Source organism: Macrobrachium nipponense, chromosome 31 (assembly GCF_015104395.2).
Source record: "Macrobrachium nipponense isolate FS-2020 chromosome 31, ASM1510439v2, whole genome shotgun sequence".
NCBI classification, from domain to species: Eukaryota; Metazoa; Arthropoda; class Malacostraca; order Decapoda; family Palaemonidae; genus Macrobrachium; species Macrobrachium nipponense.
The window spans coordinates 54,367,089-54,394,874 of record NC_061093.1 but is presented as its reverse complement, the minus strand read 5'-3'; the positions used below and the strand labels follow the sequence as shown (position 1 = coordinate 54,394,874).

At 45.3% G+C, this 27,786-nt stretch overlaps 1 long non-coding RNA gene across 1 annotated transcript in view; it reads left to right on the top strand.

The window, feature by feature from the left end:
• The window catches only part of LOC135206975 (uncharacterized), a 46,131-nt gene extending 18,561 nt beyond the window's left edge, over nucleotides 1–27,570 (top strand). Inside the window, exons 2-4 of the long non-coding RNA XR_010312856.1 lie at nucleotides 9,944–10,035; nucleotides 12,808–12,947; nucleotides 27,507–27,570. This is a non-coding gene — a long non-coding RNA (uncharacterized LOC135206975). The remainder of the gene's footprint in view (nucleotides 1–9,943; nucleotides 10,036–12,807; nucleotides 12,948–27,506) is intronic.
• Nucleotides 27,571–27,786: the final 216 nt, after the last annotated feature.

Here is a 27,786-nt window from a genome sequence, read left to right as displayed (position 1 = left end):
ATAATCACTGGTTCCATGCAACGTAAAAATACCATACAAACAAACAAACACGAATGACATCATGAGTTCTAGCACTTAGCCTTAGTTCTAAATTTTATTTGTTCTGATACGTAATACAAACCATCAGTTCTTTAACAATAAGAATGTAATCGGCAGCAGCTGGAACCGGAAGTAAGCTTCGAACAAGGAGGCTCGGTAGTTAACTGCTTGTCCGACAATCAGTGGTCCCACACGACTGAGAGGTGAAGAACCACTTTGCTTTCGGCCGCCCATGGTGCTAGACGAGTTGTTCACCGCTTTGCCCACCCATGTCGTATGCTGAGGAATTCTTCATACTTTGTGAAGTTGTTTTCCGTACTTTCTCTTTTACTGAGTGCTTGTTTAGATAACGCGAGAACTTGGTTTCATTGTATTGTGATTTATTGCTCGATTGTGATGTATTCCCGTGAGCTGGAGAGACCCCCCGGCCCCCCGTCATCCGCAGACTATGCCCTGGCGTAGAAGACCGTAAGTGTGGGGCCTTTAGGTCTCTTTATGAAGTGGATCCACATGATTTTTGTACTCGGTGTCGAGGGCGCGAATGCTCTCGCATCGAGACATGTGATATTTGTGTTATTTGGTCGGAGGAGCAGTGGTTTTGCCGCTCTTGCCCAAGCCCCTGATTTTCGGTGTCCCAAGAGCTCCCCGCTGGATCTGCCGCCAGTGCCCAGGATGTCGCTGGCTCCTGCGCCGCCGCCTGTTCCTGTGCCTGCCGCTCCTCTACCAGTCCCTGCCGCCGTCGTTCCTGCCCGTGGTGTTGCTGCCCCCACCCCAGGTTTCTCCGGACAGGTGCAGCCGGGCCTTGTTGCAACTCCCCCGGCTCCATCCTGGATGGAGGACCTGACGGTGGTCCTGAGGAAGCTGACGAAGAAGAAGAGGAAGGTGTCGTCCTCGTCTTTGTCGTCTTCTTCGTCGTCGTCTGCAGCCGCCTCTTCCACTTTGACTTCCAAGGCTCCACAGCCAAGGAAGAAGAAGGCTGCCTCTTCCCCCACTAAGAAGTCTCGCTCTGAGACCTCTAAGGGTCTGTCCCACTTCGGTGGGACAGTTGGGGCTTCCGCTGGTCCTCCTGTTCCTTCAGGAACAGAGCCCGTCTCTCCTTCCGCAAGGAAGAAGAAGACGGGGACCAGAGGACTACCGGCTAACACCGGTACCTCCTCGCCTGACGCCAGAGGTTCTGCTTTGACACCGGGATTCGTCTTGACCTCTCATTCGTGAGAGGTACCGAGTGTACCGTCGCCCACGGGTGACCGTGCAGCCAGGGTCCAGGCAGCCGAGCCTGCTCACTGCCAGGACCCAGGCACGGAGCAGAAGACTGGAGGGAGTCGCCTAGGTGACTCCAGCCAGGCCGGCGATCGCTCTCATGGTGATTTGCCAGTACCCAGGGTTAACGCAACGGTTCCTCCAGATCGTTGCCGGCTGAGGCGAGGAAGAGGTCCCCTCGGTCGCCAGGACCAGCCTCAGCTGGTCCAGGCACCTTGGCGCACCATGACCGCGACAGTGGAATCTACAGGTCTCCTGACCGCCGCTCCCACGGACCGGGCGGATAGGGGGACCGGCAGCAGCTCTCCTGACGCTCAGGACCGTCGCCGTGGTTCTCGGTCCAGCATTTCTTCCCAGGGGAGCCGCGCAACCAGGCCTGCAGCTTGATCGCCACTGCGGGTAGGCGATTGCCTGCAGGCCCCCCAGTATGCCGGTTCTGCCTGTGGGCGAGGGGGGAGTGTCAGGTCTTCCTCTCCTATCCCTTAAACTTCCTCGGGATACACTGGGAAGAGCGAGGCGATCAGGAGTAATCACGAGGAGTGCGCTTCTCGCGGTCCCTCCACGAGGGCCTACGAACCAGATTGTACACACAAGTGGATGGAGGAGACCATGAGGGGTCTGCTGTGGTTCCTCCTGTGGAAGGAGGAGGGTCTCAGGTGTTCTCTTTGGATGGGCTTGACGGTCCATCTCCGTAGGATACAGTCACTCCCAAGATCCAGAGGTCGTTTGCAGAGGTTATTGCGCTGATTCGTCGGCACAATGACCTCGGGGAAGGATCGGCGCTTCCACCCTCCAAGCCTACATCTAGGCTGGAGTCGTTCTGGGGTCCTAAGAAGGAACCCAGGACGACGGTGGGTCTGCCCCGATCAGCTTTGGCCGACAGTGTGCTGGGCCAAGTGGACTCTCTCGTCTCCAGACAGGAGGGTTCGCTTTGGTCCGGCAGGTCTTCCAAGCTCCTTCCCCCACCTCTACTACGACAGAGGTGGTTCTACTTGCCAACGGAGGACCCTCTGCCACCCAAACAGGTTAACCTGTAGCTGACTAGGCTAACTCTGGGGTGTCTCTCCAACACCTGCTGTCAGAGAACCAGAGGCAACAAGAGGCACTTGAGTTGGAATCGACTGCCATGGCAGCATTCCAAGCAGTCTCCTGGTTAGACTTGTGGTCCCTCACAGTGTCTAAGGTCGCGGCCTCCTCGGGAAACATCACTCATGAAGGGGACCCGGCTGTCGGGAGATTGTGCCAGTCTGGAGGTAGGGCGATTTCCTACCTGGCCCACCAGACGGCCAACCTGTGGGCCAACCTGGTTCTGAGGCGTAGGGATGCAGTCCTCACTCGAGTAACCAGGTCGGCAGGGCGCAAGGCAGCTTTGGGTCTTCGGAACGGACCGGTGCGGAGTTCCTCCCCTCTCTTCCCCCAGAGAGATGGTGGATGCTGCGGCGGAACAACGGCGCACTGATGACAGTGACCGACTTGTACACCAGGCAGTCTCGATGGTGGCTGGGCAGCCTCGAGCCACTGCGGCTAAGCCCAAGAGCATGGCTAGCACTTCTTCTGCGGCTAAGACGATTGCCTCGTCAAAGCTGAGAGGAAAGACTCTGCCTTCGACTTCTGCTGTAAGGAGTGATCGTAACCAGCCCTCCTCCCAGGCCTCCTTCTCCCGAGGAGGAGCCGGGAAGAAGAAGTTGAAGAGAGGAGGGAAACGCTAGGGACGGCATTCCCCCACACCTGCTGCCGGAAGTGAGGGGGTGCCTGGCGAGCCATTGGGCAACTTTGCAGCACTACAGAGCCAAGACCTGGGTAGCGGATGTCCTTCGGGAGGGATATCTACTACCCTTCGAGTCTCGGCCACCCCTCACCTCCAACCCGATCCATCTTCAGACATATGTTCCTGGTTCTGCCAGGGACGTGGCGCTTCGGCAGGAAGTAAAAGCCATGCTGAGCAAACAAGTTGTGGAGATCGTATGGGATCAGTCACCGGGCTGCTACAGTCGACTTTTCCTGGTGAAGAAGTCCTCGGGGGGCTGGCGCTCGGTGATAGATCTCTCTCCCTTGAACCAATTCATTCACCAGACTCAGTGCTCGAGTCCATCAGGGAGAACCACTTCATGCTTTCTGTGGACCTGAAGGACGCGTATTTTCAGATACCCATCCACCAGTCCTCCAGGAAGTACCTCCGCTTCATCCTCGACGGGATGGTGTACCAATTCAGGGCACTTTGTTTCAGTCTCTCAACTGCCCCACAGGTGTTCACACGAGTGTTCACTCTGGTGTTGGCTTGGGCCCATTCGATAGGGATACGTCTTCTGAGGTGTCTCAACGGTTGGTTGGTCCTGGCGAGCTCCCGCTCGCTGTTGCTGCAGGACAGGGATCGACTCCTCAAGTTCTGCCGCAATCTTGGGATCGTGGTGAATTTCGAGAAGTTGGATCTTGAGCCCAAGCAGAGGATGAAGTACCTGGGCATGCTGATCTAACAAGTAGTTAGTCCCTCACGGGCATCTTCACCTGCGATCTCTTCAGTGGAAGCTAAAGGAGAGTTGGTCACAGGCAAGAGACCCGCCGTACTTTCCCGTGTCTCTCTCAGAGGAGGCTGGACGATGGGAACCTCATAAGAGGAGTGCCTCTTCGCACTCGACCGAGGGATGGGGCGCACACCTGGAAGAGTTGCTGGCTGCGGGTGTGTGGGATCATCACAACAAGCACCTTCACATCAACGTCCTGGAGCTCAAGGCAGCGTTTCTCGCTCTCCAAGAGTTCCAGGACCGTCTGATGGGACACTCAGTGGTGTTGATGAGTGACAACACCACGGTAGTGGCGTGCGTCAACAAACAGGGGGGCCTAGTGTCCCTTCTGTTGCATCAGTTGACTTTTAAGGTGCACGAGTGGGCCGTGGCTCACTCGGTAGAGCTGTCAGCTCGCTACATTCCAGGCAAGAGGAATGTAGTGGCAGACAAGGTCAGCTGTCGGAATCAGGTGAGAGGGACCGAGTGGTCCCTTCACCCAGACGTGGCGGAAAAGCTCTTCAACCTGTGGGGGCGTCCAGTCATGGATCTGTTCGCCACCTGGCACAACAGAAAACTCCAGGTTTTTTACTCGGTTGTGCCGGACCCATGGGCAGCTGCAGAGGACACTCTTCAACACCCATGGGACAACCTCTTCTTCTACGCCTTTCCCCCGTTCTGTCTGATTCGTCGAGCAGCAACAGAGAGGGCTGGGTACCTCAGGCAGTCCTCTGCAGCTGCGTACCAGGGGAAATGGTCCACCTTCTGTGGTTGGTGTCTCTCCTCTCAGAGCCTCTTCAGCAGGTAGCAGATTTCTTCGTCTTCCTTCGCCGAGAGAAGCTCCTCTCCGTCTCCGCAGTTAAAGGCTACAGAGCTGGCCTGGCCCTAGTCCTTAAACTGCGGGGAGTGGATATCTCCAACTCATTCGAGATCTCCCTTCTAATGAAGACCTTCGAGAGGTCTTGCCCACCCAGGGAACTCAGGCCCCCAGGGTGGGATGTGACTCTCGTCCTTAAGAGTTTGACTCGAAGACCCTTCGAGCCACTCCGAGAGTCGTCAGACAGGGATCTGACCCTCAAGACCCTCTTCTTGCTGGCCCTGGCATTAGCGAAGAGAGTAGGGGAACTTCATGGACTTTCTTTCGATGTAAAACATACGAGGGGATGGGGATCTGTGACACTCTATTTCGTCCCGGACTTCATAGCGAAGACTCAGAATTCTTCGGTCCCTGACGACAGGTTCGAGTCATTCACGATCCCCTCCCTGAAGGATTTCATCGACGATAATGCAGATGAGATGCTGCTTTGTCCTGTGAGGGCGCTACGGCGCTATCTGAAGAGAACTCGGCACCTCAGGCCTGAGTGTCGATGCCTCTTCATTAGCACTGGGGTTACCAAGAAGGAGTTGTCCAAGAACACTTTCGTTCTGGCTTCGTGAGGTGATCAGGAGGGCTGACGCTGCGGATAGGAGTGACGACACCCGTACCCCTCGTCCGAGAGCCCATGAAGTCAGAGGTATTGGTCCAACCCTTGTGTTCCGCAAGAACTTCTCCATGGCACAGGTGCTGAAGGCAGGGGTTTGGGCCAACCAGACCACCTTCACATCTTTTTTATCTTCGGGATATTGCACACAGGTCCTTGGATACCTTCTCCTTGGGACCCATGGTGGCTGCTCAACAAATTGTGTAGCTTACCCAGCACCCGAGCGGACAGAACAGCATTGCATCCTTGTGTGACTGCATGAATGGACGAGTGAAAGAGACTGTGACTGGCTTCTCTTCCTCCTCTTTTCTCTCCTCTACCTGTGGGCAGAGGGCCGCAGTCGTCACTACACTGGACAGGAGGCAGATGCAGGTAAGCTATGCTACTGAGCTCCGTCCTATCCCTTTCAGTAGGGATAGAAGCAGTTATCCACCACTCCCCTAACAAGGGGGGGAGTGGATGACAACAAGAGACAAACCCATGACTTCATATTTGGCTCTTGAAGTAGGTACTAGTTCTTGCTTGCTATTCATAAGAGGCACGCTTGCCTCCCTCTTATGAATTTGGTCCAGAGGTCTGACCACTGATCCTGCGGTGCACGCCCCGATCAGCTGGGCAGAGGCTAGGATCCCTCCCTCTGCTCTTACGACCAGGGAGGGAACAAAGGTCGGACAAACACCAGTCTGTTCATAAGACTCAGATTCCACCCACCAATAAGTGAGTCTACCTACTGTTAAAGGACCGATGGTTTGTATTACGTATCGGAACAAATCACAATTTGTCGAAAATTGTATTTTTCCTAACTATGCAAACCTGAGGTCCTTTACACGTAGTCCCACCTCATGCCACCCCTCACTCTGTTTCCTGGGCCTAAAGCAAAGTTATTCTTCACCTCTCAGTCGTGCGGGACCACCGACTGTCGGACAAGCAGTTAACTACCGAACCTCCTTGTTTGAAGCTTACGACCGATTCCAGCTGCCGCTGATTACATTCCTATTGTTAAAGGACCTCAGGTTTGTATAGTTAGGAAAAATACAATTTTCGACAAATTGTGATATTCCATTCCATTCCATGACCCTATGTAGCATGCGTCCATGGCATTGAAGCTTCGTATACAAAATTAAGAACTTAAAAGGTGGTATAGTTGTTCAGATAACTGCTGTATACTAATTTTAAGTTACAGTTGTTAACAAAGACAGTAAATAAAACTAGTAATTGAATCAAGTGGGCAAGAAGTAAGAGACATTCTGTTTTCTATTCTTTCAAAGTATTGTTTTTGTGGTCATGGGATGACAAGAATTAGTCGATCAAGTAATCTTTTAAGATTATGAATATATAGCCGTAATTAAATGAAAATGTCTGTAGTATACTTTTAAACTGAATATTTTCTTCAACATTAAAAAAACAACTGGTTTAGTACATAACCTCAGGTGTAGGTAGGCGTAAAATAAAATCAAGTTTTGTTTTAGGATTAGTCAAGTGTAGCTATGGCTGCAGCACACACAGACTTTTCTGTTGTGTAATGTCCAAAAACAAATACATTTACTAGGTGCATTTTTTTTAGTTTTTGTCATTAAAGTTAACTAAAGTATTTTCACACAAATAGGGACTATCGAAAATGACTGCCACTTTCCAAAAAACAAAGGTATCTTGGTGTTTTGTGAGGAACAACCTCAAATGTCAAAAACATTTAAAAATGTGTGCATGACTGCCATTTCTTTTACATTTCTTGTTTATTTGCCATTTGTGTATACTGTCCATGCATCTGTCAATTGTTCTGTTTTGTTCAGACTTCCTGTGGGGAGGCAGTGCCATTAGTGAGCTGCACTGTAAGCATTACTTAAGGGTCTTTGGAGCATCCCTTCAGTCCCTAGCTACAACCTCTTTCATTCCTTTTACTGTACCTCAGTTCTTACCCTTTCTTCTATCTTGCTTTCCACCAGATTTTCAGCTTCCTCCTGTTACACCTTTGTAATCTTTTACTGTCAATTTTCTCAATTTTCCTTTGCCCTTCAGCACTAACAGTTACACATTTCTTATGTGGATGTCAAAATTTCAGCCAGAGACTAATGTCAAGTTTTAGAAATGAACGAGAGTTGAATATTTTTATCTAGTGGTTGTTAAACTCCTGTAAACATTAACATTATTAATGAATGCACAAGTGCTTTTTTGTGTGGTGGGGGTGGGGAGAGGGTGGTGGCAGCAGGGGGTTGTGATTAGCCTAGCACTAAACCAGGAATGCATCCTTCTGTCTTCCATAGGTTTAATAATAATAATTTACCTACACATTTTTATGTTTTTTTAATAACTGACCTGTTGATTTTGTATTTCCAATTACCATCTGTTACTTCTTTCTGATGAACACCATAGTCTTTGAAAGCTTCAATCTTAAGTCAGTGGGCTCCTGTGGGTGTGTTCCACATGAATAGGCTTCTTCTGAGTTATATTGATATGATGATGATGATAATATTTTGGTAAAAGACCCCCCTTTAGGCAAATGCTGTTAAAGAGAATGACAGAATTAAGCTAGCTTATTTTTGTATCGTTTTTTCTATTTTTCTTATCATCCGCTTCTCTGGCTCAACGATGTTTCTGTGTAACTGGCCAGTATTCATATTGGGAAATTCTAAAAATTCTAAAAAAAATGCTGAAGGTGATCTTTTATTAAAACGTCTTCAGTATTTTGAGAATGTTTAGAATGTCCCAATTTAAGTATTGGCCAGTTACTGTACTCAGAAACATCGCTCAGCCAGAGAAGCAGATGATAAGAAAAATAGAAAAAACGATGTATAAAATAAGCTTGCTCAATTCTGCCATTATCTTTAACAGCATTTGCCTAATTTTTTTACAAGTCTTGGAGTTGACATCTACGAGGTTATAACTTTTGAAGTAGACAGTTATGGCTACCAAAGTTTTACCATAGATGCCCCTCCTCCTCAGGAATGTTTTAGTCAAAAATTTGAGGGCCGTTTCTAACCCCTCTTTATTCCCCTCTCAATTTTTGCAACTTTGTTATACACGCCCACAGTTTTTAACCATGTTTGATAGGATTTGAAATCTGGGACAATGTCAACCCCGGAGATGTCATGATGAACTTGGAATTTTTAATTTTATGTTGAATTTGCAAAGTAAAAAAAACATTTGTTTTGTCTTATAATAATTCCATTGGGTTAGGTTTGATGGAAAAACTAGATCATTGTGTGGTGCCATAACTTTGACAGGCAGTATCGGTGCACTAGGTTCACTTTTGACAGTTAGAAGACTTATAATGGAGGAGTTTAGTCTATGAATTCCAGTGCCTACCTTTAGACTGTATTCTGCTTGATTCATGATTTGTCTTGTGGGATCCGTTAGATTCAATCTTTCACTATCCAACTGCAGGATTTTCTGTAAATATTCGTTCAAGGAGCCTCTAAATGAAGAAATATTATTGATATCGCCTGTAATAATAGTGGTTTCAATGTTCTATGACCAATTGCTTATCACAGACTTAAAACACCTCGTCTCCTCTTTAATTCCTGTACAAGTTTTAATAATAAAATGGTATAAACTATCAGCCAATACAAAGATATATATACCACACTAGCAAATATATTTAAATTTGGTCATACCTCTTTAAATCAATCAATGGTAGATCACTACCGGTCATGTCTTGTTTTTATCGCCATGTATCACAACTAAGCTAAAAATTTCACAAACGCTAACTATACATATCAATGATGTAACAACCAATCGCAATAATCCTGGCCACAGCACCATTTTATTACTACTTGCTTAGTAATAGGTAGAACTTTTCAATTCATGAGGGATCGTATACTAGTCTAAAGTGAAGTGAAATGTAAGTAACCAAATCGTAGCCTAAGTTCTACACTGTGACACTCAGATTACTCTACTCATTTTAATCGATGCTAAAGATGTGACATTGCATTCTGTATATTAATGAGCACATGAATGGCATTAACTTGCTGTAATTGGGAATGATGGATTCGTTGTCCCTAACCTAAATGGTACTTACGAGCTGTGACACTATACCTACAAACTAATAAATGAACTAACGAAACTCAATGCTTTTCCTAACTAATACAAATATAACAAAACATATCGTCGCTTCATAAAATACGCGTTTCCACTTAATTAACTGAGGAAAATGTGGCAAAATTTGCTACAACTTGCAGCAAAGTACTCTTGTGGAAGTTTTGACAGGACTTGTAGCCTTTTAGGGCCTGGTATATGGTTAAGTGTCATTGGTTTTATTACTATGCAAATATGTGTGTTTGAACTTTATTTTGATATGTTCCCCTTTAAGAAATGTGCCGTAATTATGAACATTTTTTACCGTTATTCAATGCATAATTCCACATTCTGATGTCGGCTTTTTGTGGTCCTTCCTAAGTGACTTAATGTCCTTTTTGGTGATCTCTGCTAAGTTTGATTTTCATAGATATGCTTTTTCAGTAAGTATTGAATAAATTTCTCTATATCAGAAGTCACAGGCATTGTTTCTCATACCTTCCCTTGTTCTGCAGTGTGGGTAGTAATAGCTGCCCAGACATTCGTATATAGTAAATAACTGATTTAGAGGAATTTTATTCAGTATAAGTGCTTATTTTCTGTTTTTGTGTTCCAGTCTGGCTGTCAACTTCTTTCTCCCTTTTTTTCCAGCTGATTTCAGAAGGAATCCTCATGGCCAGTACCTTGGGAGAGGAGAAATTTATGATTGGAAACGTACATTGTTTATGTCTGATAATTTTTCTGTAAGTATAGTATTTAAATAAGTATGGTTTGGCTTTGGCAGTAGTAATCATATCCTTTGTAAAAGGAAAAATGTAAGTGTGGGTCAGCTCTGGGTATAAAATGGGGGTTGTGCCCCCCTGTGGGCCATCAGCAATTTCCAGGGAAGGCCCGACGAGCCCTTGGGAAAACTAAACATTCTCTAATTATATTCATTATTCTCTTAAGAGTGAGTAACTAATATTCATAAGGTTATCAAAAAATGCAAAAGTTTTGCCTTGTAACGTTAGTGTCTTGCAGTCTACTAGTACTCCAATTAGACTTATTGGGCTTAGAATGTTTTGTAATTATTTACATTCTTCCCTGTCACTTGAAACCCCTTTTTTCTCCTTTTTTTAATATTTTTTTCTTTTTTTTCATTTTCCTTCCTTAAATCTAGGAGGGAATTTGACTACTAGATGCCAAGGGCCCTGGAGGGAGGGAAGGAACAACTATTAGAGGGGGCGTGGTAATAAAAGGTCTAAGAACCACTGGCATAAAGCGTGCAAAGCAATGTCGGTTACAATTAGAGATTGAAGTAGTATTTATGAACATTACTTTCCATAGTGGTGACGTTCCATTAGAGGTCTCCCTGAAGATGTTTTGTTTGGGAGAACCTCGGAAGTTCAAGGGTAGATGCAGGGCATAACTACCCTAAAAGAATTCTCCTTTTAGTACTTTAATAAGTTATTCACATTTTTATCTATTTATATATAAATTTAACTTTTTTCTTTAATGATAACATCACTTCCTTCTGTATTTCTTATCATCAGGAACTTCTTTCAAATAAACACCATATTCTGTGGGAGCTTGAATTACAAGTTGGTGATTCTTGTATGCTTATTCCAGAAAAATAAGAGGTTATCTTTTGAATAACTATAATATATTAATGATAAGTTGAATGTTTCCAGGTGGCTTTGATCCAGTCCTCTTTTGTATAAAAATGAAGTTTTAAAGACATTATTTGAAGGCCAACTAGTTGCTTGTAGTCACCAGCGGCAGTATGAAGAAATGTTGTTCAGTATTTTAGGTTTCTTGAGTTGCTGAAGTGTATCATCAATTTACTTTTTATTACTGGAGAAGATACAATAGTTTTGCTTCAGAGAAAACCGGTTGAAGTAAGTTCTGCCACAGTTGAATCACTCAACAAAATGGCTTAAGACCCGTTACACATGGTTAGACCTCCTCCTCCTCCTCCTCCTCCTCCTCCTCCTCCTCCTCCTCCTCCTCCTCCTCCTCCTCCTCCTCCTCCTGTAAGAACCAAACCCGTTTGTCCTTCTTCCAATACTCTTCATAGTTTGCTCCTCCAATCTTATTGTTCTACAATCTCAGCTGATTGAGTATTCGTCAATACAATAGAGTTATGTTTTAGCTGAAAGATGGATACAAAATATATAAAAGAAAATAATAATAAGGATTTCATATACCCTAATTTAATACTTCATCGAGCCTCCTTTGGCCTTGATGACGGCTTTTAGACGATGTGGAAGTGAAAGGGCCAGGTTCATCAGCAGATGGGATCAAGATTGTCCCAGATGTTATGAAATGCAACCTCGAAATTGGGAATGGAGGAGACATCACAGTTCCGTAATTGCTATTTCATAATCCCCCACAAGTTCTCGATGGGAATCAGATTGGCGAGTTGCCTGGCCAGTCTTGAAAATAATTGATGACACAAAAATCAAGATAATTTTTAATCAGTTTTGCGGTATGTACAGGGGCACCGTCCTGCTGAAAGAAGCCGTTGTTGGTGGCCTCAAAGCAATCTCCCAAATAGTCCACTAGGAGTTCAAAGTGTACTGTCTTTGGTCACAGTTTGATTCTTCGGCAGTATAATGAGTTTTCCGGTGCCATAGAAGGAAAAACATCAACAACCCATCAGATAGGGGGTTATGTGCTGCACGAACTTGGGGTCATAGGGATCATGTTGTTTTAGATTAAGCCCTCCTTTTAACTTTCCCCCCACTGTTGCTTGTTACTGTGAATGTGACTTCATTTGTCCAGAGGACACATTTCCACCTTTCCTCCACCCACACAATCTCTCTCTTGTAAGAAGAGAACCTAGTCCCACTTTGCTTTAGGGTAATGAGTGGCGAGGTCTGGCAGCATGCTCACAAAATCCGAGGGTGAGCTAACAAAAGATTGTTTTGTGTTCGCCAACACTATTCTCCCGTTTGAGGATACGTGCTGTAATCCGATGATTCCTATCCACCCCTCTCTTTATGAGCTATTCTGTAGCTTTATTTATTTCCCGTGGACGATGGCCACGAGGAGCATGGATGGGTATTTCCTTGGAACCCTCTGTGAACTTGCGAGTCGAAATCTGCACCGTACGTACGTCACGCCCACAACATCCACAATATCCTTGTTAGCTATATTAATCTTTTGTAAGGCAATTATCTGAGCTATGTTCTCTTGGGGCCAAATACACCAAAAATGTATGTGCACAACCAGATTTGACCATATTTTGATATTTACTCTCCATCCACGCAGAATAATATTAGATAGGTTGCTATGTCGCTTAAAAGTGCAGATGGATTGCCAGATGTCCCAAGGAACAAATAATGGATTTTTCTCGAATAATAAAAGCTTCAGAGAGAATTTTGAATATAAGGCAAATTAAAGTCACCATACAAATCTCGAAATAATCTTTGTTTCACATCTTCATATCCCGAGTTAAATATTAAAAAGTCAATATGTTAAGTGTGGAGATGACAAACTTGCAATGAATTCTAAACTCTGATTTTGTTTTCCAGGTAGAGCTGAGCAGGACCTTGTCCTCTTGTGGGTTGGAAGGGATTTTTAATCTCTGTTCCCTGGTATCCCTTATTTAATTCAGGAAAGTATAATCTTAATATGTCAACAGATGTCCAACAAGAGTTGCAAAATAAAATAGGTAAGCATGGGGGCGTAATAAGAATTTGTTTCAGGTATTCAGGTTTGTTCCGACACGGCATACAAACCTTCGGTCCTTTTACAATAGGAAGGTACTAGCGGCAGCTGGATAGGTCGTAAGCTTTCGAACAAGGGGTTCGGTAGTTAACTGCTTGTCCGACAGGCGCGCGCGCGCGACTGGTAGGTAAACAAATCACTTTTGCTTTCGGCCTGCTGGCGTGTGGACGTGTATCATCGCTCTCTGCCCGCTTCATCGTCGTTGCTTTCGCATGATTGTGTTTTTCTTTTTCTATTTATCTAGTGAAACTGAATTGTAAGTACAATCATTTCATATTTATTCCCATTGAATTCAATTGTGAATTAAAGGATCTTGGTTTCACCACGCCCTCCGATTACCCGAGTGCCGGGACTGAAGGGCGTAAGTGCGGGAATTCATTTTCCCAGAAATGATCCTCGTATTGTGTATGCTCGGTGCCGAGGGCGGGAGCGCTCGCTCCGAGCGTATATTTGGGTTGGAAAAACTTATTCAGTATGGAAGTGGAATCGCAAGTACAGTATTCTTTTTCATTTTCATATATTATTTTGATTGTAGCAATACTCATTTTGGATCAGTTTCCGAGCTTACCCGGAAATTGATCCTTTCCCCTTTTTATTTTGAATGAAGTGAAATCGCAAGTGCAGTTCTTTTTCATTTTCATTTTTTATTGAGATTGCATTGTTTACTGGGATCAATGTTTCCGCTATTTCCCGGGAATTGATCCTTCCCCTTTTTATTTGTATGAAGTGAAATCGCAAGCGCAGTATTCTTTTTCATTTTCATATATTTTTTTGATTGCATCAATTCATTATGGATCAAGGTTTCCATAAACCTTGATCCATAAAGGTAAGGAATGGATCCTTTTACCCTTGCGCTCGGTACCGAGGCGCAAATGCGCTCGATCCGAGCCCTTATTCATTGTGAAGTGAATCGTAATGCAAGATGCATTTTCATTTTATTCCTTATTATTGATTGCATCAATATTTATTTGGTTCAAGTTCCGCTCAGTCAGGGAATTGATCCTTATGCCCTTGCATTCGGGCCGATGGCACGATTGCTCTCGGGCTCTTATATTGTTGTTGGGTACATGGGTACTGTGCGGGGGTGGGGAACGAGAACCCCCACCCGCTCAGCTCCCACAGATGGCCCTTCCCCTTGGGGGGGGGGAGGTTATCGGCGTTCTTCTCCTCGCCCGATCCGTCGAGCGCGGGGGAGGGCGCTCGGTGCCCGATGTACAATTGTATTAGGGGTCTTCCACTCGTTCGGAGAGGGCTCACCCCCCCGCGCGAGGGGACTTCCCCCCCACTAATCGCTACTACTGTTATTTCCGCAGGTGCTACTGCCACGAGGGTGGACCTTGGTGAGGTATGGGCGTCCTTCCATTTGCAGGGCGTGCTAGTGTCCAGGGGCTGCGGTTCTATGTCTGGGCCTACTGCGGTCACCCATGGAGTGGTGACGACGTCCCTCCTCACCTGGTGTACTCGCCTCACGTGGTAACAGTCTTGCCTACAGCCGCTGTGAAGTGCCGTTCGCCGTACCGAGAGGGGGGCGTGCCGCCGCCGCTCGTGGTTGCCGCGCTGCAGCGACCACACTTCCGCTGCCCTAGAGCTCGCCCCTGGACCTGCCGCCGGTACCAGGATGTTGCTGGCTGCTGCTCCACTTCCTGTGTTTCCGGTGCTACCTGCCGTACCTGCCGATTCTGGGTTGACTGTCCATGCAGTTGCTGCGCTGGCTGTCCCTGCCGTTGCTGCGCTGGCTGTCCCTGCCGTTGCTGCGCTGGCTGTCCCTACCGATGCTGTGCTGGCTGTGCCTGCTGTTCCTGAGATGCCCATACCTGCTGATGTCGTCCCGGTTCGTGGTGGTACTACCCCAGACTTTGGTCTGTCTGTACAGGTGCGTCCGGGCCCTGTGGCTTCGGCTACAGCAGCCCCGGCTCCGCCCTGGATAGCAGATCTTACGTCTGTCCTGAGGAAGCTGACGAAGAAGAGGAGGAAGGTGTCGTCGTCGTCGTCTTCATCTTCTTCATCGTCGTCGGCTGCCGCCTCTTCCCCTTCGACTTCTAAGGCTTCACAGCCGAGGAAGAAGAAGGTTGCCTCCTCCCTCCTAAGAAGTCTCCCTCGGGAGCTTCTCGGGACCCGTCTCACCTCGGTGGGACGGGAGGGTTCCTTCCGCTGGTCCTCCTGCTCCTTCGGGAGCGGGGCCCGTCTCTTCTTCCGCAAGGAAGAAGACTACGGGGACCAGAGGGGTACCGGCTAACACCGGTACTTCCTCGCCTGGTGTCAGTGGTTCTGCCACTGCATCAGGGTCCGTCTCGGCCTCTCGTTCGCGGGAGGTACCGAGTGTACGGTCGTCTACCAGCGACCGTGCAGCCAGGAACCAGACCTCTGAGTCCGCTCAGCGTCAGGTTCACGGCACGGGGGGGCGGAAGACTGGTGACAGCCGCTCATGCGACTCTCACCAGACCAGCTCTCACTCTCGCGGCGAACAGCTGGCTACCCGGGACGTGACGTCCAGACCGACCACGGGCTGAGGCTGGGAAGAGGTCCTCCCGTTCGCCGGTGCCAGCCACGGCTGGAACCAGCGACGTGACGTGCCGTGAGGACAAGCACCGGTCTCACTGTGACAGTGGAGCCTGCAGGTCGCCTGACCGTCGCTCTCACAGAAAGCGACCGGGTACGGCAACAGCACCAGCTCTTCTGACACTCGAGATCGGGGCCGCTGTGCTCAGTCCAGCCGTTCTCCACAGCGAGACGGTTCGACCAGGCCTGCAGCTCGATCGCCACCGCGGGTTGACGATCGCCTGCAGCCCTCCAAGCCTGCTGGTTCTGCCAGCGAGCAACGAGGGAGCGTCAGGTCTGCCTCTCCCGTACCTTCAACCTCCTCGGGTTACACCGGGAGGAGCGAGGTATTGAGGAGTGATCGTGAGGGGTGCGCCCCTCATGATCCCACCACGACGCCCTACGTGCCAGGCACGGTTTCTTGGACCGGCCAGGACGTATGCGCAAGTGGATGGGGAAGACCGAGAGGGCTGTCGCTGTTCCCCCTTCTTAGGAGGAAGGTTCTCGGAATATGCTCTTGTTCGAAGGGCTTAACGGTCCCACTCTGCAAGATGCTGTGACTTCCGAGATCCAGAGGAACTTTGCCGAGGTTACGGCGCTGATTCGTCAGCACAATGACCTCGGGGAAGGATCGCCGCTTCCACCAGCAGAGCCACGTCTCGGCTCGAGTCGTTTTGGGGCCCGAGAGGGAACCCAAATCGACGGTGGGTCTGCCGCGATCGGAGCTTGCCGACTGTGTTGAACCAGGTAGTCTCTCGTCTCCGGACAAGAAGGCTCTCTCAGTTCTGGCCGGTCGAACAAGCTACTTCACCTCCTCTACTGCGACAGAGGCGTTTCTACGTGTCTTCGGACACCGTATTTAAATACCCCTTCGGTCCTCCTGAGGTTTCGACCTCGACGAGGACTGGAATGAGTCGGAGCGGTATCGGCTCTCTCCTGTCAGGTGTCGATCAGCCCCACCCAGACGACGTTCACAGTGGCGGCAGACACTTACCTACAGTATGAGTTCGTAACCCTCCTCGGGAAAACGTTTTCTCCTGACGATACGTTTTCCCAGGCTCTGAGAGGCCATCGCCGTAAGGCGATGGCTGCTCCTTTTCTTCTCCAACTGCTAGTTCCGCTGGGAAGGCGAGCCAGTATCCAATTCCTCCCCCATTCCCTCTCTCCTTACGGCTACGAGGGAAAGGGGAGGGATCCTACAGAGATTTCTCTGTAAGATCCCACGTTAGGGGCTGCGCTACCGGGGGGACCTTCGGGTCTACCTGACGTAAGCCCCGGTCATTGAGGAGGGATCCTGCCCTTTCTCGATTTCTACGGGAATCGAGAGGACCACCAGCCGATATCGTTTGACGAATCGGTGGGGGGTTTCGCAGAGTGCTTAGAATTCTACGGAATTTCTAGCGCACTCAAGAGTGTTCGAGTTTTTTACGATCTCCAAACACTTAGGCGAGACCACGGTCCAAAGTGAGCGAGATCCCCGATAATTGTTACACGATAATCGGGAACCTTGCTTATGCTCGAATTCCTGTAATTTCTAGCATTTGGAAGAAGACTGCTGCTGAAAGAAGAGTATCTCACAGTAGGCGCTTAACCTGGAATAGAGAAGAACGGACGGGAACTTCCAGTTTGGCTTGAACTATCGTCTTCGGTATTCTGTTCACCATTGAAGCTTTCCTTTGGGAAAGACTTCTCCTTCACTCTCTTGACTAGAGAACGAAGGCGGTCGATCTCCAATCCTTATTCTCATTCCTCGAGGGGAAAAAGATTTTAGGATGGAGGTCGTGGTGGTACAGAACCTACAAATATACTACGTATATTACCCTCGCGACATGATTCCTTAACAGTTGAATTGTCCGTGGGGTAGGCGCATACCGTAGTTAACTCTACGGTTTGTGACCGAGACGAATTGTATCTTAATTGAACTGCAACTCGGGGTTGCCTGCAACCTCCCAGCAGTTATCAGTTTCGATTTTAGATACTTGGTATTGTCATGACAACACCAAATCAGCTTTTGTATTTACCGAAATCCGTTTCGGTTAAATATAATTGCTCGAGCGTATTCTTTATGCTCGATGGTTCTAGCCGAACGCATTCCTTCGTGGAATAATGGATTACCTGGCAAACTCAGGATGACGAGTCACCGAGAGCTACTGCGTATTGAACTGCCTGATAGCGGCTCAGTATCAGCTAGGTCTCGGAGATGCACGGTCGGTTACGTCTCTCTCTCCCCTGGTTGGATTGACTACCGAACCGTATCTCTGCCCAACAATCATGGACTTAGGTCTCTGATTAACGGGGATTCTCGCAATAATGAAGGACCATCTACTGCTGTGACGCTCGATTTCATCGCCTTCGACATTGCGAGAATTTTCAACAGAGATATCTCTTGGACTCTTTCATCTTTCTGTTTACCGCACGGTAACAGAAGTCTGTACTAGTCAACCGCTGCATCGCACTGCGATAATGCGAATGATTTTTGCAGACATCTGAGTTTGTCTTCAAAATATCTCGTATTCGTAGGTGTGCAATTTCATTGCTCGCCCCGAATTAACAGATATGTCAGAAGACATCGCCTACTCTCCGACCTGACAGCTCTACTTCCAAATGTTCAGCCCATGAGAAGCAGTTCTTCAGGCAGTAGTTTCCCTGTCTTCATTACTGGAAGCGCTCCGCTTTTTATTGCAACTACGATCCTCACCGGACAGCAATCAATAGCGGTTAGCGTTCTCAGTCTTTGTAGCACAGGTTCAGAATCTTGAGAATCCTTCTCTCGGTTCAGCTGTGAAGACGTAGGTTGCATTTTCTGTACACCTTCGTCTTCAACGTCACATAGTGTTGTTTCTCCTTCCTACCCGAGAAATAACTATACTATGAGATATCTTGCCATCAAGGACCTCGGTCTCTAGAAGGCAATTGACTTTCGCCTGTTGGGCACATGCCTTAAGAGAGTCATCACCTTGCCTTCTGGCATCGGTGACGAACAAATTATTTGTTTAGTCTCTTGGCATAACCCTTTTAAGGCGAAGGTCACGTGACTTGCTCGGGTGCTTGGACAACTTGCCTCCTACCGAACGCAGTCAGTAGGCAGCTGTCAGAGCGCCAAGTCTGTTACGAACTTCGCTGTGGACTTAGTTCGGTTGTTCCATAACAATCTTTTCTTCGTCCTAACGGCTTGTCACAGTACCCATACCATCGACACCCACCATTGAGTGTCGGTGTCCTATCCACTACCCGAGAACAACAACGTCGCGGCAGACGGATAGACCAGTATGGGTACAGGACATCACCGAAGTCGAGAAGAGGGATAGGTCATACGACCATTCCCTTCTTTTCCTCTGAGGTAATTGCATGACTTTTCCTGCGAAGTCAAGCATCCAGGGGATGGGGATTCGTGACGCTCGATTTCGTACCGAATTCGTAGCGAAGACTCTGAACCCTTCGGTTCCTGACGATCGGTTAGAGTCCTTCACAATCCCCTCCCTAATGGACTTCACCGCCTTCGATGCGAAGGAGATGCTGCTTTGTCCTGTGAAAGCGCGACCGCTCTTTCTGAAGAAACTCGACATCCCAGGCTGAGTGTTGAAGACTCTTCGTCAGCACCAAGATGACCTAGAAGTACACTCCCTCGAGTTACACAAGAACTTCTCCGTGGCGCAGGTACTGAAGGCAGGGGTCTGGTACAACCAGACCACTGGCACCTCCTTCTACCTTTTGGATATTGCCCACAGGTCCTTGGATCGTTTTCCTTAGGACCCGTGGTGGCTGCTCAACACGTTGTCTAGCTAACCCAGACCCTAGCAGGCTGAACAGCATCGAGTCCTGGTGTGACTGTAAGAATAGATAAGTGAATGAGAGAGTGACTGGCTTCTCTTCCTATCTTTTTCTACCCCTCTACCTGTGGGTAGGGGGATACGGTCATCACCTTGCTGGATAAGGACGAGATGCCGGTGAGCTACTCGACAGAGCCCCATCCTATCCCTTTCACTAGGGATGGGAGCGAATATCCACCACTTCCTCCTACAAGGGGGGGGAAGTGGATGCCAACAAGAGACAAACCATAACGTTATGTTGCCTCTTGCAAATAGGAACTTGTTCTTGTTTGCTGGTACGAAGAGATACGCTTGCCTCTCTCTTAGTACTTGGTCCAGAGGTCTGACCATTGATCCTGCGGTGCACACCCCGATCAATCGGACAGAGGCTTGGATCCCTCCCTCGCTCTTATGACCAGGGAGGCATTCCAAGGTTGGGCGAACACCAGTCTGTTCACAAAAGACTCAGATTCCTCCCACCAAGAAGTGAGTCTTCCTATTGTAAAAGGACCGAAGGTTTGTATGCCGTGTCGGAACAAATGACAATTTGTCCAAAATTGCATTTTTTCCTAACTATACAAACTGAGGTCCTTTTACACATAGCCCCACCTCATGCCACCCCTCACTCTGCAGTTTTTGCTTGGCCAAAAGCAAAAGTGATTTGTTTACCTACCAGTCGCGCGCGCGCGCCTGTCGGACAAGCAGTTAACTACCGAACCCCTTGTTCGAAAGCTTACGACCTATCCAGCTGCCGCTAGTACCTTCCTATTGTAAAAGGACCTCAGGTTTGTATAGTTAGGAAAAATGCAATTTTGGACAAATTGTCATTTTAAGAAAGTTCAGCAGTATATGTTCATATTCTCATTCTTGCATCTCACTTTCCTTAGCCCTCCCCTAAGAGTGACTGCAACGATTTCCTCCTGTTGTACCTTTCAAACCTTTCTACTCCATTTCCCTTTCAGTGTGGCGTGACCTTGTTACGATAATTTATATTTATTTCGCAACTTGCCAATTTCCAATTTATGTCATTCGATGTATTTAGAATTCTCTGGCCCTTCCGCCAATGTAAATATCATGTATGTTCACAGACTACGTCTGCAGTTATTCTTATGTATGTGTATGGAAAGAAACACAAATCGTCGAACTATGTGCGCGTACCTGTGTCTCGTCCTCACAACCTCATAGAAACCTCATAGCACTTGCCCTTTGACAATTTTATATTCCTTAACATTCCTGCTTTTACCTCCATGCATAAGAGGTATAGAATACCACATGGAAGGCACTTCTGGCTCAGGCAGTACCTTAGACTCAACACTGACGTTGGGGTTGCTTGCTCTGCAAGCCTCCTCACCTACCGAGTTGAACGACTAGGTGAAGAAATTTGCTTTTAACTCCATATGGAAAAAAATTGCATTACTTATCACCATTATTATAATCAAGTGGCAATTATTAGCAATCCACGCTTGATATACGTTGGTGACACCTATGATACACCAGAGGTGCGTTTCTATCTTGCACATTCCTTTATGTTTCTACTTGTGTGCTTTTTTCCTCTGTGCACATTTTCAGTCAGGGTGACATATTGCCTGTTAGTGGGAAGATTAGGCGCTAGGTGGTTAGGCTATTCCAGATGTGCCCGAGGCTTGATTAGCTACAGTAGGCTTCTAGTGCCGTGTTTCAGATGGCCCCATCTAATTTATGTATTTACCCACATGTTTTTTTTCCTGTAGGTGTTTTTAGTTTCTTATGGCCATGATATGTTGGCTAGTCACATTGCTACCAAGGGTTGATGATGCCTGAACATCCCCAAATGGCATTTTGAATTGCCTGTAGTAATCATGTCATTAAACTGACTGAGCCCCATCTGGTAATTGGTCAGCAACTAAGCCTCAAGGCTTCTGTAACCTGACAGAGGAAGTTTATATATTGTAATGGCCCGCACTCGGTCCTGCAGGTTCTTAAATGCAAAAAGGAAATGGGACTGGAATCATTGGCAGAAATTGGGACAAACAATGGAGGAAGGAGTTCAACAAAACAACCACAGTTACCTTAAAGCTATTTATTTTGTACAAAAATGCAATATGTACAAGTGAGTTCAGGTTTGGTAAAAAAAATTAACACTCAATATCACCATCAAAGAACACACTGTTACAAATACAGTTACAATAAGCAAATCAATGAAAAAGTAATCAATGATTCAGTCAATTTAAATACTACAATGAGTCAAATTAAAATATAACTGCATAAATTACATAAACAGGAGTCGGTTCGAAATAAGAAAATAACGATGCAGCTAAACCAAAGTTACTTTACGATAAAATAACAATGCACAGACAGAAAACATTAGTTCCAAGTTCTGTAAACAAGATTATACAAATCTATAAACACTGGCTACATCTCGCGGCAGCATAAAACAATAATAAAGCTTAACACAAAAGCAATAAACAAGCAGCAATTAATCATCAAATTACATAACAAACCATAATAATAGATAATGATACAAAATCAAAAGACAGCTTCAGTAACAATCACAAACAATGCTAAATTCAAATAAATACTAATACGGTATAATTAAACTCCAAGAAGCGTCACACACAAAAAGAGATGATCTCTGCAGAAACGTCAAGACAGACACCACTGCCCAAAAGGCCAACACCCAGATGATTACGGTATAATCATCTCTCCTCAAACAGACAATCCATGTAGTAGATATGTCAGGACAGGCTCCGTTGTCCAAAAGGCCATCACACAGCTCAGCTGCTGATGACTACAGGCAGCCAATGTCTGCTGCTTAACAAAGTCACCATGCCTCTAAGCTGCTGTTCTGTCGAGGACATGACTCCATGTTATCCCAAACCTGACTAATGTGGTCACAGCAAAAGCCACGGACGTAAACTCAAAACGCCCAGAACAAAGTTTCTGGGTAAGAGGGGGAAGTACTCAGTAACAAATGAACGATAGTTTCCTTTTTAAAACTATCACTTACTCTTACAGAATATATATATAAAAAAAACTCTAAGTCTTATACTGTTATGTAAATTATTTTTTGTTTGACAGCAAAACTTTATTCAGCCAGTTGGCTAACTTCAACCTAAGCATATGAATACATAGCAAAAATGGTTAGTCCTATCATTCTTGCATCATTCTCTTGAATCTCCTTCCTTTCTAGTCCTTGGTAAAAACTAGGGTTTCAAACACTCCATCTTCATTTCAAATAATACCAATGGTGACTCGTACTCAGATTCGCAGCATCAGTGTTGAAGTATGAATCACTTAATGCTTCTCATCCTCATGATTAGTTAATTACTGTCCTTCTAATGGGGACTCTTGATTTGCAGCATCAGTGTTGAAGGATGAATCACTTATCACTTCTCATCCTCCTGATTACTTAATTACTAGCCTTCTCTTAGGGACGTTTGAGCTTTATCAGAGAATTTTGAGACTTCTACTTTTACTCTGTTAGAGAATCGAAGAGGAGCTGTCTTTGACCTTGTCATCTTTGAACTGACTGTTTGTAGTTTCTGTACTTTGCCATTTTTAACTGTCTCTTGTCCCTTCTAAAGTGTCCTGATTGGTTAGAATCTTTTTTTAAGATCTGACAGTTTACTTGTGAACCTAAGTTCTGGAGAGAAGAGGCGAGGCCTTTCAGACCCACTGGTTTTGCTATGACACACCCCTGGCTCCTCCCCCAGACAGCCGTAAGCGAGCACAAACCACGCCCATCGAGGCGGAGCAACCAGAGACATGCGAGTTGACAGGAACCAAACCGCCATATTTGAAGTTGCAAGTTGCTATGAAGTATATCTGTACTTACCATTCCATTTTCATGTTGTGAGATTTATTTGAGATTGCAAATTACTACAAGTAGTAACTTAAAGTTCCAATTTGTGAATTTTAACATTTTCCATTCCTCTTTATATTCTAAGATAATATAATGTGACAGTAGTTCACCTCCCCTTTCCAAGATATTCCTATCTTGTTACCTAAAAGTTGCATCTCCTCTAAATGCAAGGATAAGAGTCTAAGTATACCTTAAAGAAATTTATGAATAATTGAAAAATGTTATGGTTGGCCTTCAGAAACATGTAAGCTGTTGACTTTTGTATGTAATTACTTTACAAATCCTTATTTCCTCCAGAATGGTCTCCTCGGTTACGGGGGTAGGGTTGGAGGGTGAACTAGACCCTGGGTCTGAAATGCCTCACCTCTTCTCTCCAGAACTTAGGTTCACAAGTAAACTGTCAGTTCTAGAGAGAGAGGCTTCAGCCTTTCAGACCAACTGGTTTTGCTCACCCGATACTTCAGGGGGTATGAAGATGAAGTCCTGCAACGACTGCATCGAAAGCTCCCTGTAGACCGAGGAGAGCATAAAATGACCCAAATACAGAAGACAAGTCATTATCTCTTGCAGCGTAACTCCATTATACATCATCCTTGAAGCTGCTTGACCTCTGATAGAGTGGAAATTGGTGGAGTGTTTTCTGGCATTGGGATCAGCTCTGAAAATACAGTCCCTGAATAGCTGCCTCATCTTGGAAGGGACATGATCTTGAAGTTTTCATCCAGCCAAATATGGTCTTCCCTATCTATGTTCCTTTCTGCACAGATTTTATTTGTGTACTCCAGATAAAAGTTTAATTGTCTAACTGGACAATTTTTGGCTTGTAGGGTGACACCTAAAAGCTGAATTTAATAGGAGTGTAATTGTTTCTCTGATTCTTGGCCATGAAGGAAGGGTGGTTCCTTAACACAGTGGTTTCTGGCGTGAAAGTGCTCCTGGAGATACATAGATGATTAAATTGGTTAGCTCTCAATGGGCAAGCCAAAGGTCTTCTGAATCATGAGCAGCATAGAATCATCTCTTGTAGTGTTGAGGAAGGAAACCACTTTATCAAGATCCCAGCCTGGAAATTGATGAGAATTGCGGGTGTCTTCTTTAGGTACTCATCAAGCTAAGCTTAACATACTTGTCTTATGCTAGACAATAATTGGGAAAGCATCCCTTCAAAACTGGTCCAAGAGCAGCTCGGTGTCCTTTTAGTGTGTTGTATGCTAGGCCCTTGTCTATTAATTCGTTAAAATAGATTAGCACTGATAAAAGAGGGAACTTGTTGTTACTTCCATATTTATTGTGTATGAACTCTTTAAAGCTACTGAAGAGATTTTGGTACTTGGCCATGGAGCTGTCTCGTAAATTGGAAGTAATTTTGTTGCATATCTCTGGAGGAAATATGGAAGGTAGATGATCTTTTATATTCTGAAGGCGATCAAATTTAAGTGGTGTTGCGCTAAGGGTAAGGTACAGTCCATATGAAGTATCTGGCAGCCTTCTGCTTTGACTTTGTACTTCCGGTATTCCTTGGAGACTGTCTTGACTAGGGGAATCCATGGTTCCGTTTCCTGGGAAACAGTGCAGAAGAGCATGTTGTTATTACATTCGTTATATATCTTAAAAGCAACTTTATGCAGTAAGAAGCCTGGGGGAAAAACATAAAGAGGAGAAGAACCTTCCCAGCTAATGTGAAGAGCATTATTACTGATTGCTTTTGTGTTGGGTACGGAAGAACAAAATCTTTTACATTTAGAATTAAAGCCATTGGTGAAAAGGTCTATTTCAGGAGAGAAATTCATATATGTGCAAATTAATTTGAATAGATTATCGTCAAGAGTGGCTTCTGGATGTATGGAACCAAAGTCTCTCGATAGGGAATCAGCCATCACATTGCTTCCCTCCCTTTATCCATTTAGTTTGAATGTCTATGTTGTATTTTCCTTTGATGTTTAGTAACACTTTGATGGCCTCCTGGGCGATTTGTTCCTAATGCTACCATGTTTTTTGACCCAACAGTTTGTTACTTGTGAATCTATGTGAATTAGTACTAATTTGTTTCTTAGTTTGTCTCTGAAGTGTTTTATACAGTAAATGCATGCAAGTAGTTCTCTAATGTTAATGTGCAGAGTATTCTCATTTTGTAGCCATGTATTATTAGTTGAGAGTATGCCATGTTCTCCTACTAATGCTCCACCCCAGCCAAAGTTGGATGCATCTGCGAATAGTTCTAGATCTACTTGATTATTAGGAATGTTTATATCACTATACATGTTAGTCTGTTTCCATTCTTCTAGAAAGGATTTGAAAGGAGGAGGAATGATTCTATATCCTTTAGCAAAATATCTATGAAATCTGTGAAGGAATTTAAGATGGTATCTACCATAAAAGGTGTAGTAGGAACAGAAGTTAAGTGATCCTATCAATCTTTGATATAATTTGAGGTCAGATCTGTTCAAGTTGGATACTGTATTGGCAAGCCTGATACATTTATCAATGTTTTTCTGCATTGGTCTCATTGTTTTGTTCTCCAAGTTATAATGAACTCCCAGGAATTCTATCTTTTGCACTGGATGAATAACAGACTTTTTAATAGATATTTGCCAACCCAGCTCCGGGAGCACTTAAAGTCATCTGCCAATATGAGTATATCATCTAAGTAGTTAAAGATGAGTATATTATATTTCTTCCTAATGTATTTAACTACTGTGTACATTAGTTTGGAAAAGATGTAGGGAGCTGTCTTTAACCGGAAGGGAACAACCGTCCATTTGAATTTACGCTTTCCTAATTTGAACGTTAAGAATCTTTGAGCACTTGAATGAAGAGGGACGTGCCAATAAGCGTCCTTTAAATCAGGTCTACATGCCCAGTTGTTTAAATGCAAATAAGGGAATATAGTAGGTTTCAGCATAGAGAAAGAAGGTTTCTTGATCATAGTAATGTTAAGGCAATTTCATATCGAAGATTAGGCGAATGCTCCCATCGGGTTTAAGCTTGTAAAATATGTGGTTAGAGTAGTAGAAAGAATTTCTGTTAATTTGTTCTATTACCCCTAGGTCTAGTAATCTGTTACATTCTCTCTCTAGTAATATTCTCTTGCTGCTAGAAGAATAATATCTATCAACCCCTAATCTTTTCAAAGTCTTTTGAGCCTTATTTTTATTTGTAAATGGGAGTCTCACACCCTTACTGATCAAGTTGCATGCAAAAGAAGAATTTGGGAGTTTTTGCCAATTTTTTAATTTATTTGTCAATGACCTACCTATCCCACTTACTGGAGGGGCGTGAGAGGTTTCCTTGGAGCTAGAGGCTTCTTTAGGGAAATTTAACTCTTCCAATATCATTGAATTGTTAGTGGGTACATTTGCCAAATTTTTATCTTTACTGTGTAGCTCCATGTTATTTTCCTCTTGGTCCGAGCAGGGCTCGATGGTATTAAGAATTAAAGCATAATTAGTTTTGTTTCTTATCTTTGACGTCTGAATTAATTGCTGTCTGTCCCCCTGTACTCCTTCCCCCTCTTCGGCCACCTCTCTTGATACCTCGCCTGTAGGGATTGAACCTATTCCTGAACCCAAAGCTTCCCTGAATCCTCTGTAAAAAGTTAAATTTCCCTCTGGTAGCCCTGATGCTTGCCAAAGTTGAACCTTCCACCTCTAGAGATAATGTCGCCTCCTCTAGGAAGGGGACCGCCTCGAAAGCACGAAGCAATAGCTTTCCTTTGACCATCTGATAAGACCCATATATCATTAGTTTCAGCTTTAATAATAGACATCTCTGGTATCTAAATTGAGGTTCCTGGGTAAAGATCTACTTCTGAATGGGCGATTAAACTTTAATTAGATCAATGTGTTTCCTGAAAGGCCCAATTATCACTTTAGTAATGAAATCAATATCGTTTAATCTTAGAGGGGTAAGCTAATTGCGCCAGACCTGCATGCCCTTGAAAAGAAGATATAGCCATTTTTTTAATGTTTTTCAATATCAAAGTGAAATTTCTTCTTGAAATCTTCATTAAACAACCTGCCACTTGGCCAAAAGTTCAACTTTGGCAAATTTATCAATTTGAAAAGGTCTGCAAGTTCTTTATTATGATTACAAACAAAGAATTGATCATGAGAGTTCTTGTCTCCTTCACTTAATGTTAATGCAATTAGGGAGTCATTTAATTGTATTTTCCCCATCTCTATGAAAGGAAGGGCACAGCATTAAAAATTGTTGATATATAAGTAGGAATAGGTTTGTTAAAGGTAAGCGGGTTAAATTCTTCATAGTCACTACTATCTTCATTATAAGTTGTAATAATCTTCATTTGTATTCTCAGGTAAATCTACTTTACGGCGAGGGCGCTTAGGAGGAGTATTGTCATTCCTTTTTGCAGTCGAACCAACCCCTTCTGCAACTAGGAGTGAAAACCTAGACTCAAATTTGATAATAAAAGTTTAACTGATGTCTATAATATGGCTCATGAATTTACAAATCAGGTTGGACAGCAGCAGACCTAGAGGGCTGAAGCCAGGCAATCGGGTTCTAGGCTCAAATGGCCTTCATTGGTTAATTCAGGTCAATCGGCATCCTCTCACTAATATCCCATACTTAAATTT